We start from the raw sequence: 21,368 nt of genomic DNA on the forward strand, positions 1-21,368 counted from the left end.
GTGAGAAATCTGAAGCTCTTACCTAAAGTGATAACATTTACCGAGGCGAGGTGCCGAGTCCTGCGCGTCAGCTGTAGATCAAATCTGAAGCTGACAAATGAAGAGCGACACGCGGAATGCCAGTCTACAAGGATTAATTAGAGATTGACACCATCTGCATAACATGGCAATCTACACATGACACCGGCCTCATTCTGCGACCCTGTTTACACCCACGGGCAGCAGCCGAGACTTGTTATCTTGTTGTCTGGGGAAGGAAAGCAGACATTAATGCAGGTGTCAGTGCTGAAGGTGGAAGAAAAAACAGTGCTGAAGGTGACTTGATGGTAAAGAATGCTATTACGATGGTTTCCAAAGAAGAGGAAGAGATCTTACAGCATCCTGTCTGTTCATTAAAATGCTTCTGCTAAATAAAATCTGGTTAAGAAGACCTCATCCAGAGGGACAAGAAAATGTCTTGGCTACAGGAAATACACCAAAAACAGGCAGGAAGCATACTTTCTTTAACCCTCCTGTTTCTAGGATGCATCGGGCGTTGGCCACACAAGAAGACATGCAGCTGAGGTGCAGTTCACATGACATTTCCAGATAAAAAAGACAAACTTCTGTTACATTATGGATACCTGTGTACATGACAACGGTGCTCGGAACCACTGAAAACGCAACTTTCAGGAAAATGCTTTGACTCAGTCCGTGTAAACATGGGGAGATGCAACTTTTCTGAAATGCTGCTCCTGCACCTGGACACCATGCCCTGGGTAAACAGCTCTCACTGCAAAGTGTGATTTCTTTATCAAAGTCTATCTCTCTAATTGGTGTTCCATTGCTCGATGAGCATGAAGCTACGTCTTCTATGAATACAGAAGATTCCAACAGCAAAAGACAAATTAAGAGTGCAACAAAGGGTTCGAGGGCTGCATCACTGTTCGCTCACTCCTTCGCTTCTTGGCAGGAAAATCTCCAGTAAGCTGGAGTCAGGAGTATTCTACAGGGATCCGGAGAAATGCACACATCCAGAGCCCTGCTGTACACACATCTCCGGGTACTTCTGTGGCTTGGAGAGCCTCTTCGGAGTATCTCGCAGCGTTTTGCTTAACCTTCAGAAAACGTGTTGGTGACGCATGTGTGAGCGCCGCTCGGATAATTGGCACGGTGAGAATGGGTCGCACAGCAGGAGCAGCGGCGAACAAGAACGGGCAAAATGCAAAAGCCTCCCGATAATAGAAACACAAAAGCATTTCAACACCGTGTCAGCTGACGACGCTTTTGTGAAATACACAAAGAGAGACGCACACTGTGTATGAATCCAGTACAGTAAAAAAAACATGAGCTTCAGCACAACTCTATGCAAATGAGCCACAGACCCCATTTACACAACTTCCTCAGGTGCAAATGGAAAACTTTCCTTTCATTTCGGGTGTTTGTTTGTATGACAACGGTGCTAAAAATGCAACTTGTTGAGATGCTGACGGACTCCATCTCCATGGAAACAAGTGGAAAAAAAAACTTCCCCAAAATACATGCTACTACACATGTGCACCATGGCCATGCACATGTTCTGCACATGCTGAACAGATGAAAAATAACACTTCCAGAGGTTCTTGTCTCCCATGTTCTCCTGGAACTTCGTAGTTTTAGAATTTAGTCGCCTGGAATAGCAACTGAACCATGAACTCACACACATTCTGAGAGCACATGTCTGGTTTCTATACAAAAACAGCCCACAGCACCCACTAGTGGCACTACATGCTAACAACATTCTACATTCTGTCGTTACCCTATAAGTGCAGCCATTTTCAAAACATTGCCATGTGAATGTGAAAGTTCTCTGAAACGAAGTGCAAAAATGATGCGTTTCCATTTAAGTTGTTGTGTAAACGGGAACTGGAAAAGGAGGCTCACATTTATTCACAGACGTCCCGGAAATGTGACTTACAGTGAGATATTCATTGTACTGCTTCATTTCTAATAGTTTTTTTCACTCTGTTTCTTTGATTTGCTTTTTCTTATTTATTTTTCATTTCTTGTTTCCTTGATTGTTGATCTTCATGTCTTTCTCTCCTGTCTTGTAGCGCCACCCTTAATTTGTCTCATCTTAAAAATTGCCAAGCCTCATTAATCTTCCTTCTCTGCCCTTGCCAGCCGTGTTTTGTTGTTGTTGTTGTTGTTGTTATTGCTTGTAACCACTGTTATTTTGCCCAACCTTTCCATCTCCTTCCAGTTTTTGTTTTTGGTTATTCTTTTTTTAATTGATTCTGATTTTGGTTTGGTTTCGAGCAGACTTCCCCTTGGGCTGCTTCTCTGTCTTATTTAATCAAATGTGATAATAATGAGCTTCCTCTTCTCCAGTAAATGGGAGTTTAGTGAACTAATAACCATCAAGTCAGTAGTTACCTTCATGAGCGGGACATCGCGAGACAGCAGCTCCACAACAGGATCAGCTGTAAAACCGCATGAAACTTGTTGGTAGTGTTTACTTTCCATTTGGGAGACAGATGAGCAATAACACTGCAAATCTGATCTGTGAGCGAAAGCCAGCAGCCAGTAGAGAGGACCAATCACAGGCCTCCTGGTCTGCATTCTTCTCCTGTGATATTTTCTCCAGTCAAGCAAACAAGTTCCAGATTCAAACTCTGAAAAGTTGCCTCATATTTGACTGAACTGATGTTTAAAAAGTTCCCTTCCATCTAATCTCAAATCGTACCTGCTCTCAGTGTGTTTCTGTTAATATGTATTCATTCAGTTTGAAAGGTGTGCTGGCATTATGCCAAGCATATTAACCAGATTTCACTTTGAAGAAATGAATCAGAACAATATCATCATTGTCCTTGATCTCCCCACGCAAGTAGCCGTTACAAATTCCCCTGCTGATTTATATTTATGTGATTCTGAAGAGGTTCTGACGGCATTCTGCAAACATAAGATGGGACTGTACTTCACTGGGGTTGCAGAAGAGATTTTTGCCATTACCTTTAGAAAATGGGTTTCTTTTTGATTGTAAATAATTCAACGTGGGTTGAGCCGGTGGGTTGGCAGCTAGCCTCTGCGGGCGCTCGGTATCCCCTCGGCTCTGAAAAGACGGAGTTCGACCCGGGATGCTCTGTGTGTGTGTGTGTGTGTGTGTAAGTGTGTGTTTATTTTTAATCCGAGGCGCTGATGATGATGGTCGCATTAAAATGCTCAGTGAGGTTTTAAAGCTCGCAAGTCTGGAGAAAAACAGCAAAATCAATCTTCAGATGATTAACTACTCACCATTTTCAGCCGCAGCGAGCTGAGCAATGTCTGCAAAGGGGTGGAAAGAAAAACATGCTAAAATTCCCTTTTCTCCACCTTAAAAGGACTTTTTGATGAAATCTGCACGCAAATGTGGAATGCCTTTATTTGTGCGGCCTGTCAGTCCTTCCTGAGGCGGGGATCAGCTGTTCAACAGTGAAGGGGTTAAAGTGATTAACGGGGCTGAGCGAGGCCGCCGCCCTCTAACGGCATCAGCGGACGTTAAGAAGGAACCGTTTCCATTACATCATCACCGCTGTCAAACATGGTCAAGCCTCCCGTTTTCCGCTGCATCACCATTACGGTGGTATAATGCTCCAGAGACCGCCTCTCCTAATCATTTCCTATTACCCACGCCCGCGCAGATTCGTCATGCAGCCTGCACCGTGAGCCCGGCGCCGGGGCATTATGCTGCTAGCTCCAGCACGCATTAGGATAACTGGCATTCCGTAAATATTAGCCTTGCAACACATTTTCAGCTCGAGCGACTCGGTTCATATTAAGAGGTGACAAACAGATGGGGACGTTGCGAGCGACAAAAAAGACGCCGGCTTAAGACTGTCAAATCAATTCTGAGGAGAGGTTGTAATGCCGTCTATGCTAAACAATCCCTTAATCAAATATAGAGACTGATGCGGCGCCGTCTTTTTGCGGCTTTATGCATGCGACGAGAACAATCCACGCCGTTCAATAGACTCCTTTTATTGTCAACAATAAGCAAGCTGTGTCGGATAATTTAAGTTGTGACGCTCTCGGGCCGACTATTCAAAAAATGATGGAGCAGGTGCGGGAACACGAAAATAGCTTCTAATTGTGGTATTATTAAGGTTGAAGGAAGACTGAAAGTATCACAACTTCAGTCTGGAGTAATTGAAATTTTTATAATAACTGTATTTTATTTCCCGGTGAAAAGTATGGGAAATGAAGTGCAATTACGAGGCATGAATGAAGTGCAAACACAGGAGCGAGTAAAAGACGGAAAAAAAGCACACAAGCAGACGGATGTAACAACGTGACAGAACGCGATTATGCATCACAACAACACTGCCATTAGTCAGAAAGACGCATCTATTAAAAAAAAAAAAAAAAAAAAAAGAAAAGGTGTCTCAAAGCCACATTTAAACTTGGATAGAAGCGCGCAGGCGGCGTGAATACTAAACATGCCGCTCTCTAACCCCTCGACTTTCACCTGGGTTTTCACTACAGCTAGAAAACTTAACCCAGCAGACCTCGGAGGTCTTCGGAGACGGGATGTGGGCTGGAATACATCAGTTCGGGACCGCCCCTTCCTATGTGGACACGTGCTGCGTGCGGGGCTTCACGTCGCACCGGGGGCCTCATTTTAAAATCAAATGCGGGGGAAATTATGCACACTACAAAGCTCCATCACCGAACTGCCGCTCGAGAAGCCGGCGAGTTTGAGAGGTCAGACAGAGGACCCGGCATCGGGCACGATGTTCGGTCACATTCTGCCTGTCAGTCAGATTTTAGAGGACGGCGACAGGGAGGGAGCGAGCAAATAAATAGGGAAAAGTTCAGGTTTTCATGATGTTTTATCCACTTCAGGGTCAAATGCATGGACTTCGAGGAAACTGGAGAGGAGCATAGGCAGAACGTGCAAACGTCACACGGGAAAACCCGGAATGAAATCCATGATCTTCTCACTACAGGGAAACAGTGGTGATCAATAAACCAGCCTGCAGACCCTGTTTTACACTTTACCCACAACTATTGACAAGACGTGCGTGCATATGATCCTGCAGGATCTCTTTACAGAAGCGGCAGGTAATGAGCAGTGTCGTCATTTTAGGCCAACACAGAGAGAATCAGGCTTTATTGTGCCTTAACTTCTCATTCAAAAACTGGAAACGTGTTAAAATTGTCACTTCTTCAAAAAATTCTATTGTTACTTCATCCTAGTCACCACATGGTATTAGTATACTGCAAAAGAAGAAGCATGTTTTAATCAGAAGATTTAGTGTTTTAACTCATAATGTTGCTTTTAACAGAAACTACAAAAACCTGAAAATGGCAATTTGCGTCATAAAGTTGTTGATACACCAGTTTGTCTTTAATTAATCCCCCCAATTAAGATATCTGTGTGTTATACGCACAATATTAATCAGAAAACACCAAGAGGCTGGCCTTTCCCTTCAGGCCTGCGATGGCCAGAGGGCAGCCCTGCAAACCCGACAGGTCATTTAAATCTTTTTTATTTAATAAATTGTCAAACCGAGAGATGGAGGTGAGCAGGAATGTTTCAGTCAGGAATTCAGGCAGCATAAAAATCCCGTCCAAATCAAACGCTCCTGGCGTGAAAGCACACGAGCAACGTGTTGCTAAGATTCATGCGAAAGAATTTCAAATCATGCCTCATTTCAGTGACGCTGCCCGAGGACAGAATCCCATGTTACAAAACTCCTGAATTTGGTAAAAACTTGGCAGAATAAATTTGCTCTTGGTGCTCACTCGGTGTCGGGAATGGGGCGTCCTAGCCGGGGCTTCGTTAGTGTTGGAAGGCGATCCAGATCTCTCTCTTGTTTATTTTCAGCCATGTAGGAACATTATGTGTGAATCCTGAAGACTCCTGCAAACTTTTTCTTTATGGAAAGAAGCTGGGGGAAAAAAAAAACCATCATTTGAAAAATCTCATGATGGCATGTGTAGAAAAATGTGCCCTTCCATTCATCTTATTATTATTGCTGTTGTGTATCGTATAGACTACTGTACTTGTCAAAAAACCCGTTTCTGCTTCTGACCTGCTGCTGTGGCTCCATTTAATGTGTTTAAGAGTCACATTCTTGCTTTAAGCTGCTGTGTCTCGGTACATGTGAGGGTAAAGAGAATACAGGAACATTTAGATAACCATGTGGCCTCAAGCCGGGAACGTGTCTTATTAGCAGTTGTGTTCTGTGGCTTTCATCTCCACTTTCTTCTCCTCTCTGCTATTTCTATAATTTTCTTGCTGCTGTGTAACTTTTGCCTGACTTGAGCTACAGAACTATTAAAAGCTGAAAACCCAAGATATTAATTCACATCCAAGCGTCTGAAATATGTTCATAACCGACTAAACAGAACATCGTCTGACTGAATTCATCAGTGCTTTACATATAAAATATGCACCACAATTTTCTGACGTTACTTAAGTTACTACAGTTATTCATTATCTGAGTTACATCTGTGTACCATCAATTTGCTGACGATCCCTGAAAGCCTCACAATAACCAGCATGCCTCCTTATCTATTCTCTACACTACATTAAAGAAGACATGTGTTGCTACCAGTTGAGAAGCAAAGCGTCACGTCTTCCTGAATGTCTCAGATTTATGGATCATTTTTGAAATCCACAGATGTGATGCTGAATGCCTTTGTGCAATTATCCAATAATCTTGTCACAAATCTCATAACACTGTATATGTTACCATTTAATTATCCTTAAATGACTCACATTTTTGGAAAGTTACTGCTTTTTTTGATGTAACTTAAATTTCTAACAAGCACTACAGTTGTCTGGTATGGTAACTATGAATGTAGTTACTTTGTATCAGCAACAGAGTCATTCATGATGACATACATAAGATGCATTCCTATACGTTTCAGCTTATCTGTGTCCCTTAAAGTGTCGAGTCTATGATAGTTATTGCAATTTATTGATGTTGCCTAAATATCTTTCATGCACGGCAATTAACCAATATTCCCTTGATTCATCGCTTTCCTGCATGCTGTAATTTATCGATTTTCCCCTGAAAGCCTCTCGTCTTGGTCATCGCTGCTATCGAATGCTGTTACCTTAACACATTACATGTACGATAATCTCCCGGTGCAGTATCAGTGTGGCATCTCGTCTGTGTTCCTGTGATCTGTGTGGGCTGCTCTCCGGTGTCGCAGCGTTAGTTCCTGCGATCTCCAGGATTTAGTGAGTTTTGATTTTTTTGCTCCGATAAAATGACCTCCTGTTCTACCTACGGCAGTGTCAGGCACCTCGAGTCCAACTTTCAGCAAACCTTAACAGAAACCCTCCATAAATATTCTCATAATCATCTCTGTGCATTGGCAGAAGCTACAATTTCTCAACATTCCCCGAATGTCTCACATACCTCAGTAACTGTTAGTCTATGCTTGTGTTCCACGAACATCTCACGTTCATTGGTTTTGCTCCAGATGCCTGTGTGCGTGTGTGTGTGTGTATTTCTGTGTGTTTTCATATTACTTGGATGAAACAGGAGTTTACCATAGCTCTGTGTTTGCTGGCATTATTGGATGAAGTAGGGTTTTTTTTCTTTGTATTATTCTGCACCTTCCTCCTGAAAACTGATGTGAAAATGTGGTTTGTTGTCCAATTTAGCAGCCATTTGGTTAATTAATATAACAAATAATGTCCTTTAAAACAGCAATGCTTTCTTTATGCAATCAATTATTCAGAGAAATCTTCATTCAAGGCTTGAAAGGACAAGTTTTCTCCATGTGAAGAGGGAAATAGATTGTATCTCACCCTGTAAAGAAAATATTTAATCTGAAGAAGAACCTGTCCTGGAAAATTGCGCCCTGGCTGTAATTCCAAACATAAACGTACTTCATGTTATTTGGATGTTCACCACACTCCCCAGAGTGTAGCTACATGCAGATTCCTTTTTAAACAGAGGCCAAACAGCTGTAGAGTCTGATGGTGGCGGGGGGAAAAAAAAGTAATTACAAGCAGAGCATGTAAGGTTCAACTGTGATCGTCTGCACTCCAAAACCGGCAGGTTTTAATCGGAGTCGTCTAATCAGCGACCATTGTGCACCTGTGACTCCAGGTGAGCGCAGCTGAATGAACGGTCGAGTATGAAGGCGATACCGCCAAGCTGCCAAAATAATTTCAAAAACTGAAAACATTTACACAAGTATCACCCACTTGCAAAATACCAGTAATGCCTGCTGAAGTCTGTTTATGCTTCATTTCAGATTCAGAAATAAAATTAATTATTTACCATGTGGGTGTTCCAGCAAATTAAACTTGTGCGCCTTTCCAAACCCGAATTATAAGTGGATTTAACGGTGAGTGGAAACTTGGCATCGTGACAGTGGAATATATATATATATATATATATATATATATATATGTAAAAAAAAAAAAAAAAAGAAAAAATCCAAAAAAGTGCCACTTGAGATGTGGGGTTTTCAGAGCTTTAACTGATGCAGTGTTTAATTGGATGGACATTTCCATATGTGGAAATTAGTGGTAATGCTACAGCTCAGCGGGCTTCCAGGCTCGCTTTCTGTCAATAAACAAAAATAAATGCAATCATTTTACCTGTCAGATGATAGAATTACTCAGTTCCAACCTGAAAGCTGCCCTGTTGGTAGTTTCATCTTCAAACTTGAAGTGAACACACTCGCTCTCATTAGTACTAATGTGTGTGAAGCAGATGTGTGTATTTATATTCCTCCTGACTGACCTCAACTACTTTCACTTCAAACATGAGTTCTGTTGTTTGATTGGGCTTCTGCTGCTTTTTATTTTAAGTGTTGAGCCAATATATTGTTGTTTGGCTCTTTTCCCTGCAGATGACTCCCATGCATCAATGGACAGTAAGTTCTGACAGGTAGAGCGATTACCCAGAATGCAATTTACTATTGATTGGGGAAAAAAAATTAACAGATTGAACATCAACACTGTGGCATTACCACACATAAGCATATTCAAACAGACAGCATGATACTGGTAACTATGTTAGGAAGACATATTGATAGGTAGACTATAATCATAACAACTGCTGTAAACTGATTGGCTGCCTGCTTTTTCGCGACCAGCCATGTTAGAGGATGTTGACTGATTCTTCCAAGACCCAAAGAATATTGAGTTCTAGGACTACGTGAACACTGAAATTATCAAATAAAATAGTGGACTCTTTTGTTTCATCACAAAAAAATTAGCTTCTCCCTTTTTTTTTTCCTCATGTTTTAGTAATCAGCAGTAGAACATAGGGTGGTTTTAACAAAATGGAGAAAGCGGGCTTTTTCTGAAAAACACATTTCTAGTAAAACGATGACTATGATGGTAATATTTTTGCTTTAGGGAACCTCAAACATCTGAACAGTGGTTTCCTTCAATAAAACAAGAAAAACAACACAGAAAGGGATTCTGACAGCAAAATAATCATTTATATACAGAGATAAATGACAAAAACTTTGGTGCTTTTCAGTCATGAATGTATGCTGTAAAGCATGCATGTGCGTAATGTGCATGTGTGCGTGTGTGTGTTGCCACCCCTACACACACCTGAGCATCTCTCAAGCTGGAAACAACTTGGCCCGGGTTGATTTTCAATCATCTCCAGAGCTCCATGTTCTCATCGTGATCACTCTCTCCGTCATGCGATCCAAACATGAGCCAAGCTCTGACCATGTTTTTTTATTCTCATCTTCTTCTCATGCAATCATCGGCTCATCTCTTATCCAAAGAGTTTACAGTGAAAAACCAAATGAAGTTTATAGACATCAATGGCAGTGAATGAGTTAACGTTAATGTGCTAACATAACAATGACGAGCACGCTGACCTTCGTATGGATAGATGATGAAGTTGGATTGCTATTAGAGGTGACTTTGGACTGGGCCTCATGCTACTCTGGAGGCTGCCCCTGTTATTATTGCCCATCTACTGAACTCATTCTTTGGATTCAGCAAAAAAGATCTTTCACCACTTTCAGCCAGTTCACCGGTGTTCTACATCACCAGATTTAACTTTAAATTTGAAATAGCTTTGTGTGGGCTGTGTGTGTGTCCACACACACCCTAAAGGTAAACTGTGTCCACATTTGAATCAACAAAATCCAGCAGGAAGCATTGTACATGCAGATACCTCACACTTGAAAGATCACGCCAGGTTTTTGGTCCGGTAGAAATGGTGGAAAGCGAGAATCCCGAGCATGTCGGACGCACATTTCCGTAAGCTGTTCAGGTGGGTTGAGATGTGGAAACTGTGACGACCACACCGTGTGTTCTATACTCATCGAATCATTCAGGGATCCGCCGTTTGCTGGGTGGGTGTTGAAGAGATGCACTACAGCTGTGTGATTCGTTTGTTCTACGTTAAGCAGATCTTCTGCACCAGCTGCACTGAATTCACAGGTCAGGTTAAGCAGTGAAGTGTAGCCCTTCATTCTGGACAGTTGTGTGTGTTCTGGCCGTTGGTCGGTCTGTGTTTCTCGCTCTCCAGTGTCTCTGACTCACCGTGTTCGGCGTGTTTGGACTTTCCACCGTCTCATCATTATCTCCTTTGAGCTGGAAGACTTTGCCATTTTGATCGTTTGGATTTTTAGTCTTTGGTTTGCTTCGATAAAATGAGCTCCTGCTGAACCAGCGGCTCTGTCTGGCCTCCGGAGTCCTCCACTGAGCAAACCATCACCGTTTATTCAGCAAATTATGTTGGACTAAAGCCCTGTTTATATGGAAATAATTACCAGTCAGTGTTTTAATTTTTGTTCCAGAAAACTATCACGATGAGACAGTAGCCATCGCTGTACATGCAGGAACACCAGAAACACAGAAGAAAACAGCATTATGCTAACTTTCAAGCAACTTTGTTTCCAATTGTATAGGCCCTATCAGTGTAGAACGTGCTCAAGAAATGTTCTTCCAGTGATTGAAACAGTGTAGCAATCCTGCACTCTGTGCAAGCAGTACAAGCAAGACTCTAGGATAGAAAATTGCTATTGTTTTCGATCTACTTGTGCATGTGTAAAAGAACCATTTGCCACAATGAAATCAGAGCCAAAGTTGTGTTTTCACTCTTTACAGATTGAGACGGGTGCATTTCAAGGAGGCCGTTGTAAAAAAAGTACCACTTTCCGAGAGTGCGATGCTGGTGTTGTGTAAACAAACAGACAAATCACAAGAAAAGTTTTCCATTTTCACTTGGAAACATTGTTTTCAAGGACCTTAATGAAAGTAACTCCTGAATGCAGCCAACTCTAACAAAGTCGGAAGGAGACAATGGATAAATGGACAAATAAATAGATTCACAATACCTTGAAAACGGTAAGGGAATACTTTGGGCAGCAAATAGGGTTTCTCGGTGAAGAATGGAATACACATTCAAGGTCTGGGCTCGATAAACAGCAAAACAAAGGCCCACATGAGTGAGTCAATTACCCCATTCTCCTCATTTCCTAAATTCCTCCTGACAGCCATTTCACTTCATCTCCTTCATCTCGTTCAGCCGCAGCTGACCAGCAGACGCCCGACCGAAAAATAAATATTTAAATTACCGGACGCTGTGAAGGCCAAAGCTTTGGTTCCGTCGCCGTCGATGTGTCGTCTCTCGCTCCCGGGGCCCGGATCAGGCGGGGGTCTCTCAGGGTTGCGGAGGTAGGGGCTCTGGAGTCTCTGATGAGAGACGGCAGGGGGACGCCGAGCAAAGGGGGGCTCTTATCACCAGGCCGGCAATTAATCCTTGCGTGCTGAGCTCCTGCATACAGTCCACTGCTCCTGTGTTGCACTCTCTAATTTACAGGCTGAGAGACAGCAGGTGTTCAGGACAGAGTAAACAGAGGGGAAGTTGGAGGGAGGGATCGTTCGACCCGCTCTAGCCTGCTATTATTCGGCTCCCCGCTGGACTGAAAACAAGGAGGCGTCTCTCTTGGTATGCAAAACCTGTTAGCCTCCCCTGTCTCAGTACCAGTCCGGGGCCCAAGGTCACACTTCCAGGGGTGGGTTTCGCAAGTGTTGCTCTCCCCCCGAGGCTTCAGCCAGCAAGAAAATTAGCCGGTACTTTGTGTTTTTTCAGCGTGGCCCTGGGAGAGGGATGGCTGACTGCCACACCGATCCCGTCTTCATCTCCTCAGCCAAAACACTCCATTATTCTGAACAATAGTTTACCCTCCACCCAAAGTTACACTGCATTATAAATAGCTTGTTTCGTAGTGGAAGCTCGGCGTGACACCGCGGTTCAATAACGTCACCTAGCAGAATTCCTGAAAGCAGTTTCTTCCATCTAGCAGACAACAGCTAAGTGTGTGCTTCTGTGCAATGGGGAAACATGCCAAGCACAAAGCCTCTTTTACTATTTTGGTTTATTATAACCAAAGAAAAGAATCGATTTCTGGACAATCTGCTGTTGGATGATGTTCTAAAATCCAACAAAAAAACAAGACAACTGCCAAATTAGATTTGTTCTTGTTGTGCTGACTATATAAAGACCATAACAATTGTTTGGACATGTGAAATGAAAAAAAATCCTTCCTGAGGAGCTATAATCCTTGACTTGTATCAGAGAAAATACACGAAGAGACTGATTTTTGGAGTCTTTTATTGTTCTTCATGCTAAAACAATAATATAAGTTGCGGATAGTTGGCTATTACTTCGATTTGCAACCAAGTTTTACTTCAGCATACACTGAAGCTTTGCTTATATGACATTTCATGTGAAAAAGCATTGTTTTTATATTCATTTATTAACATAACATTTTGAAAGTGATGTCTGTTTACACGGCCACAGCAGAAACAATAAAGACAGTGTAGCTTCCATGCCAAATTTGATTTAACACTGTTCCACAAATGCATGCAGAGAACAATACACTACACACATTAGCAACAGCGAGTACACGGACATTCAAATGAACAAACGACCAAGTTGGCTCGCGAATACAGGTGACTGTCAACTTTAAATCTACCAGACGCGGACTTGGAGTCATGGCACTGTGGAGGCCGCCATTGTTGTTATTGTCCATGTGCTGTGTGTATGCAGAAGAACTATGTTAAAATTTAAACAAACCCAAATTCCAGCTCATTGTCGTGTCATGGATAAAATGTGGAGTATCGGCATTAATTTTAGCATGACAGTACTTGCAGACAGTGAAATCTGGAATCAGGGGAGCATTACAGAAAGTCTTCTCTGGTGAGTAAAAACAAAAAGGCAACACTGATGAAGCACTGGCTTGAATATGTTGACCTTTAGTCCATCATGCTCCAGACTACAAAAACAAAAGTCACAGAGGACATTTTCACTCATTCTCACAAAGCCTGAAAGACTTCAAAAACATCTGCTGCAGACCTGGGATGAATAAAATGTTGACATTTTAAAGTGAGAGCGGTTCTTCCGTCGTGGTACCTGGAGGTTAAGGGAACATCTGTGAAGCGGCAGAACAACGGGGACTCCGGTGGAGGCTGCACCGGGGGCTGTGGAGCACTGTTGCAGCCTCAGCTGGACCAGTATAATTAGCATGCTGTCAGAAGTCATCCAGCGGCCTACGGACTCGCTGCAATGACCTTTCACACTGTTTGAACTTTTCTCCCATTGCTATATATACATATCCTATAGTGTAGCATGCTGATGAGTCGTTAGGCTGACATTTCCAAAGGAACTATTGAAATCCTTTTTACTTCTTCCTGTTTTGGGAAAATAATTATACCAATCCTGGTCTGTGTTTCCTTTCCAAAGTACAGAAATGCTGTGTTCCAGCTCCAGGAGTTTATCACGCACTACAGCGATGACTCATAATTCATTTTATTTTAAATCTATACTTCGAAGGTGTAATGTTTTTAGACTGCCGGGATGCCAGTGCCAGTCAGCTTCCTCACCAGGTCTAAAGGTTCGTATTGTGTGTGTGTGTCGTGAGTCGGTTCAGTGTGAAGCTGTGTGATCCAAACGGCTCCTGTCAGCACGTCTGGAGCCAAATCCTCCCGTAAATCGTTACCTTGAAACACCTTGCTTCCTTTGTGTTTTTTTCGGCAAAATGAACACAAAGAAAGTGTTTTATGCGAACCTTTTGTTGCCTTCACAATAATATACTGCCTGATTGATTTCAGCTATGTTTTATTGAAGTCTTAAGAGCGGAGAATACTTTGGGCAAGTGGTTAACAAAACACACTCTGCTTGTTATACACAGCATTTCACTTCAAAGGAGGAGAAACCGAGGTTTCTGCTTATGGAAAATGACTTTTGTTGGAGTTCATGATAAATTTTCAGTTGGGTCTTTATTTTTATCTGCCTCTCCAAAGCAGAAAGGTTGACATTTCACACGTGGCAGCGGTAACTTCAACAGCTACTCATCATCTTTCTCCAACAAACATACAGACATACACATTTTTACTGTTAAAAAGTTGAAGGAACCCGATAACACACTGTGCGAAATGCACTTTCTTTATTATATTAGCATCAATGACTCCCTTTTTCATGCACTCTTCATTTGAAACTTTTATTTGCCAGTTTCACTGCAAAAGATGCATTCAGCTCTAATTTTGTCCATTCATCTTCTGCACCACTTCATCCTGCTCAGAGTCACATGGCACTGGAGTCAATCCCAGCTGATCACTGCTGTTGAACATATTTGACAGTCCTTTAATGAGGACTACATACAAGCTGTCAACACACTAGACTGGATGGTTTAGACCAGGGATGCCATGGTACATGCTTTGTTTTCTGTCTTATTTTGATATTCTGATTCTGTCTCTGGTTTCTGGCTCCTTGATTTCCCCTCCTTGTGTCTGATTGTCTTCAGCTGTTGGCTGGGGTTTATATTGAGGGTCTTCTGTGTGTTGTGGTTGTTGGTTCGTCTGTATTCTGCATGAGTTACTTTCTGGTGTCTCAGTGTTGGTCTCCTGTGATCTCTGGGATGTGGTACTTGATTTTGATTTTTCAAGCTCCTGTTTCACCACTGTGATGTCTGGTGTGAGGAAGCTGGCAGCCAGTCCTCACTGATCAGGTGTTTTCTGCTACCCACATTCTATTTTGTACATTTTCATTTAGTTTCTGTCTCTCACACATTTATTTAGGTCTTCATTTGGGTTCATACATTGCATTTCTTTTACAGATGGTTTTTTTTTTTTTTTTTTTTTTTTTCTACACTTATATAGCGCTTTTACACTGCATTGACACATTCACCCATTCACACACCAGTGGAGGCGGCTGCCATGCAAGGCGCTCAGTCCATCCACTGGGGGCAGTTCGGGGTTCAGTGTCTTGCCCAAGGACACTTCGACATGCAGACAGGGGGAGACAGGAATCGAACTAACAACCTCCCGATTGCAAGACGACTGCTCTCCCCACTGAACCACAGCCGCCCCTTTTGTGTTAACAACTGAAGATTGGATCCTCATTTAGTTTGTTTTCACACCCATTTATTTGACGTCTCATCAGTTCTCTCTCTTTGAGGTGATTGGCTGGGGCACTGGCATGGAGGCTCGCCCATGTGCGTGCAGGCCAGCTGCACATCACCACCCTTATTGGACTGGCCCAAGTGGAACCCAAAGGGAGGGGAGGTTTCACTGGGGAATTTATAATGTATGGTTTAAAGGATACTTAATGGGTAGCTTAAGATGGATAAGGCAGGACTAATTGTTATTGTACATAGAATGAATGTAAGTAGGGTATTTTAAGTGTGAATAACACTGATTAAATAACTGAAAATGCAATTGAACATAACCCTCTGAATTTGACATGGTTTGGTTTGGTCCTAGCTATTTAAGGGATTTGGGTAGATACACCTGGGTCGCCTGTTGTCTGTGAAGGGGAGATGTTGTGGCCATCCTGGGCTTGTAAGAGGCCATCTTAACAACTGAAAATCTCACATGTGGTATCTGGAACCCTTTTCAGCAAACCCTAACAAGGGGCCTCAAACTGAAATGCAGTGCTTTTCGGGCTATATGATGCACTTAAAATACGTTGATTTTCTCAAAAATTGACAGTGTGCTTCTAATCTGCTGCACTTAATCTATGAGCGGCATGGCCACTGAAGTCAGGACCCTCGTGGTGTGGTGTGTACCGGTAGAAGGTAACACCAGGAGAGATGGCGGTAGTGGGACCGTTGGGACACAAACTGCCGAAGAAGAAGGACCTCCACAATGGCGCCTGTTAACATCGCTTAATTCGCCTTATTACTTATTTACCTACTTGTTCCTGTAGCGTCTCTGCTGTTGTTATTTGTTACCGATAAGTTGTGTTTGGTGAGTTCCCATGTTTTCAAGTTAGCTTAATGCACAGCTGTGTTGTGAGTGGCTGGGAGGGAGCAGGGGGCGGGACCAGGAAGCAAGTGTGTGCATGCTTGTGCCAGAGAAGCAGAGCGAAAGCAGCCTCTCAACCTCGTTTCCTTCGGGTCAGACAGCTGTTTTGCTGCAGTGCTGCCGTGGTTACAGCCACAATAAGCTCTGAAGCTTAATGAACCAGTATTATGACACCCAACTCGTCTTCCTTTCAACCGCTGGACGCTACATTATTAATATTCAGCGCACCTCATCTACGAACAATACAGTATTAAAGTACCTAAAAAGTACAATTACCTCTCAAAGTGGTGTCTCTTATTTCAAATACAAAATACAAAACTTCAAACCTTAGCAAATCTTTATTCACTCCTTAATTCGTGTTTGAAGACTTTCAATAACAAATACAGAGAGAGGTCATTTCTTCCAGCTAAACTCATGCATGCTCATGTTTTCTTTATATTCAGAAGACTTTCTTCATTAGCTAGTTAAAAATAGTTGTTTTTGTTTTTGCAAAACATCTTTTCCTGTAACATTTCTTTTCATTCCAAACCAGCCAGTTTGTAGAATTGTTTTTCATCATTTGAATTTCAAATTAATTGGCCATTTGAGGGCCCATTTCTAACTACAAAGGGAAACTCTTTCTTGTGTTTTGGGTGTCCGTTTAAGTGGCAATGGTGTCTTGAAGTCATTGAAAACACAACCTTTTGAAAATGCTTCAACTTTGTAAAAACGTTGGGGGAAAAAAAAATGTGGGAGGATTATGGGCCGGGACTTTAAGATTCCTGATTCATACCCATCATTTGTGAATCCTAAAGCTTAAATCACTGTTTTTGAGTCACTGTTATGTCAGGGTCAGTCTTCTGCTCTTAGTTTAAGAGTTGACGTTGGTGTGAAAGGCTCAGGAACACATTACATCAATGAGTGGGTCTGACATGTGAAGTAAAAATGTGTCTCTCACTACCTTCCTTTAATGCCACCACAGAAGCAGCTCAGAGGTGAAACCATGACCTCTATATTCCGCTGGCAGTGCAGAATAATGGAACAACTGGCAGTGTCAAAGCAGTGCGAGCGTCCTTGTCCTGAGGCGAAAAATCTGTGAATTAGATGAGCAAAACATCTACATTTCCACTCCGTCCAGTGTTTGACCGAACATGTCAAATCAGATAACAACATAAAACGCCAGGACCAGCAGCTCTTCTTGTCCAGCCAACAACGGCATTATTGTCATTTCCAGTCAACGATGCTGAGGCGACCGACTGTCTAAAGGGATCTCCCATAAACCGTGGAAATAACAACGGCTGAACGGGAGCGAAGGGTGGACTCTGGGGGCGGTGGGCGAGGGTAGAGTGTAGTAAACACAAGTCTAGCAGGGTGTGCTGCTAGCAGATGGTATGAATAGGTTTATAAATGCTCGAGTGGGCTGTCCAATTGATGGGATGTGACATTTTAACCATTTCTGATGTATGGAGGGAAAAATGCAATGTGATAACCAAGGACAGAGCTGTCTGTTCTATAGCACTGAGTAAGAGGGAAGAAATCCAATATAAAGTCTGATTTTGTTGGGAATAATGGCTTTCGCAGTGCTTTCAGATCAAGCATCTCATTTTGTAGATGTTGTTCGGTGTGATCAGCGCATACTTCACCGTGGTATTTTCCATCCAGAGATGTCTTTGAGATATGAAAACCTCGCCACACCGATCTCTCAAAGACCCATGTAGCTTCCTCCGGACCAAACATTGGCATTCAGCACCCATCTGTTATTGGATCGAATCATCCTCATGCAAAGTGCACTTCTAGGAAGAAAAAAAGAAGAAGAACTCTTTCTCTGTCAAGGGTGATTTTGCAGCTCAAGGTTGCACAATACCGCTTGTGACCTCAGTCCACTTAAAATAAAGTTCAACCGGGCCGTCCATTTATGAAGCGAGACGAGCGCTTTTCTCTGCATGCCGGGCCTGGGATTTTATCAATTATCATCCCGTAAGTGCTCACACAAACATGCCTCCCGAGTAAAAACTGGAGCATTAGGGATATAAAAATTCATGTTTAATAATCTTCCCACTTTACACGGGGCTTCGCCGCAATCTTTACTGGACTATGCAAATTGGGCGCAACGATACTTTTCAAGGTCACTTAAATGCAAGATTCGGTTAATGCATGTCGTATGACGGCGGAATATTAAGCATAAATTTGCTCTAACAGGAGGTGTTTTTACCAAGCAGAGCATGACATGTTGTAAAGATGACAGGGTTGCGGTGTAGCAGGGTGACCTTAAACCTATCCCCCCCCCAAACCACAAAAGAAAGCTATAGTTTGTGTGTTCAAAGCCTCAGCTCTTGTCCCTTCGTGAGTTAATTGGATGTCAAGGCCTTTGGACAACAGATTTATGTTCTTTCTGGCGAGTGCTTTTGTCTGGAGCGTGGCTTTGGCCGTGTTAGCGCTGACACGGCCTCGCCTCATGCGACGCCACCTCTCAAACGCGTTAAGCAGCTCTGCCATGAGCCCTCGGAAAACACGCGCTCAGTCCATCGGCTGAGCTCAAGCGGTTTCTGGGCTCTTGTGCCCACCGAGATGCATTTGAATGGGTTTTGTGACAGTTGTGTATATATATGCATGCTGTGAATATAAACACGGCGAGTGAGGCTGCAGAGGAGTCAACTGAAGAAGAGAAGCAGAGGCACATTCAGGATGAAATGTAATCCAGACGGGTCCGCTGAAGAAATGCTGCCTGGGCTGTAACATCTGAGAAATGCCTGCTCGTAGCTCAACAGAAGCAGATAAATGTAAATTGATTGGAAGTGAACTCCCACGGTGCAATGTGCCATAGCGTTTATGGGCAGGTGGAGATGCAGAGTGAAGTGCTGTGGGCTTTGGAGAAAAGAGGGTTTTTTCTATTTGATAAGACACAATTTGAAGTGTGGAGCCGCTCAACGCTATTTCAGATTGCTTCCTTACAGAACAATGATTCCAAGAGAACAATTGCACAGGAGCAGCTTGCAGCTTGCAGAAGCAGCGTTATCTCTCTGACAGAGCTCTATCAAATGTTCCACGTCTGGCGGAAACATAAACATACCCGTCCGTACATCTTCTTTACCACTTCCTTCAGGGTCGCTACAGCCGATCCCAGCTGACGATGGGTGACGACATGATGGCATGTAGGTCTTTAAATTGTGAGGAAAAGCCCAGTATATGCCCAGAAAGAACATGCAACATTGCACTGAAAGCTGAAAGTGGCCCACAATCAAGCCCCGTGGCATACATGGAGCCGGAGCGTCAGATACGGTGCAAAATATGACAAAATATCCAAACCTCTTTTTCTATCGGTTCTGCATTATGCATGTTTGTGAGGCTCGTGCTAATTTGCCTTTTTGCAATGAGGTAGCTAGCTTTCATTGCAGCATCGCTGATATCTCAGCTTGGGTCTCTGTGTTGTGTTGTGTTGTGTTGTGTCTGCTACTATTAAGAAATTTCTAATCAGTGTTTTCTTTAAAAAAATTTTGCAATTAGCTTGATGGCTTGGCGGGCCATATCGGAGCCTGTTGTGGGCTGGCTCTGGACCACAGGCCTTATGCTTGACAAATCTTAATTATAATATAATTTTTAGAATTTTTAAATGATGCCTTTTTCATTTCATCATATTACTATTATAACTGTCAACAAATATGAGGTAAATTGTGCACATAGAGCCTTTTCTTTCTCTTTTTTTGTTTGCATTCTCTGCTGGCGGTGTAACAGAGCAATGTGCAAAAGTGAATTTGTATTTGGTTCTCCGACATTCAATCGTGATGCAAATAATTCCGTTTCAAATAACCCTAAATATTGCTGTCGTCATAACGTACAGTTTCTCGCCTTCATATAATGCTCCGTGGCTCCAGCATTATGTTCTGTAGTCAGAGAATAAAGTGCAGTTGCTACTGCAACCCAGAAATTCAGTATTCAAGACAAATACCAGCAATTTTCCACAATTCCTGACACTCACTCAATGCCATCATTGAAAAAAGGTATCAGACCACAGTACATTAAAACCCAATTCAAAAATACAACAAAATTTTTCACATTCAATTTGAACGACTCAGGTTCACCGTGCTTTAGCAAAAAATACTTTTTTAAAGTTGGATTGAGTTTATTCACTCATGTCAAGTTCAACAACTGTTTTGAATAAATAATGAAAGAACGACCGACAGCATGATTATATAAAATATCTCATTGTGATTTATTTCTTTGGCAGTTCACAAGCAAGTCTGAGCCAACCACCCACACCTTTTATAGTTCGCTGATCTCTGACAGCTGTTCAGTCAGTCTTTAAAAATGCCAAATTTATGGTGGCATAAGGGATGTCTGACATGGTGAATGATAAAACTTTTATCAATAATTCAGCAGCTCCAGCTACTGTTACATTTATTGTTGCCTTACACGTCCGGCATCCGGCTCACGGTCACAACTTCACTGGTGGAGGATACACTCACTCACTTTCCAAGCTGTGCCACTAAGTAATTATGCATAACAGATATAGCACTTTGTCAATGATGGTGACGCGAAAGCCATGTTTGGTTTTTTAAAGTACTGATACATCAGAGGGATTTGAGTGAGAGCCAGGTAGTGATTGGTTAAATCACAGCTGTTGTTGGGATCCATCAAAAGCAGTCCAGGGAACTAAAAGCAGTCAACTGGCTGATTGACGCACTTGGCCTGATGACGGCCCCACTCACAGTTTGGCTTGGCTTGTGGATTCCCTCTCTGAGTTCTGATTTGCCAAAGCTTGGTGGACACAGCCACTCTAACCAACACACAACAGCAGGAGTCTCCAAATTACAGGCAACGGGAAGGATTTCCAGCATTTGGATTCTTTAAAGTGTCTCACTACACATTTCAACGAATCTAATATTGACAAACTCAGAGCCTCTTTCAAAGGCTCTTTCCAGACTTCACATTCGCAACCAGTGATGCTTCAAAAGGTCATGTTTGCACTGTTTTCACCTAATGATCTTACACACTTTTTTAATTGTCTAAATTGTTGCACTGTTCCACTTTATTTTCCAACCTTTTTGTCTTTAATTCCCTTTTGCCCACACTGGCACAGTTGGAACAGTAGTTGGCGCTGTCACCTCTAAAGTGAGAACGTCCAGGTTCAAATATC

The sequence above is a fragment of the Salarias fasciatus genome, chromosome 5, assembly GCF_902148845.1.
Source record: "Salarias fasciatus chromosome 5, fSalaFa1.1, whole genome shotgun sequence".
NCBI lineage: Eukaryota > Metazoa > Chordata > Actinopteri > Blenniiformes > Blenniidae > Salarias > Salarias fasciatus.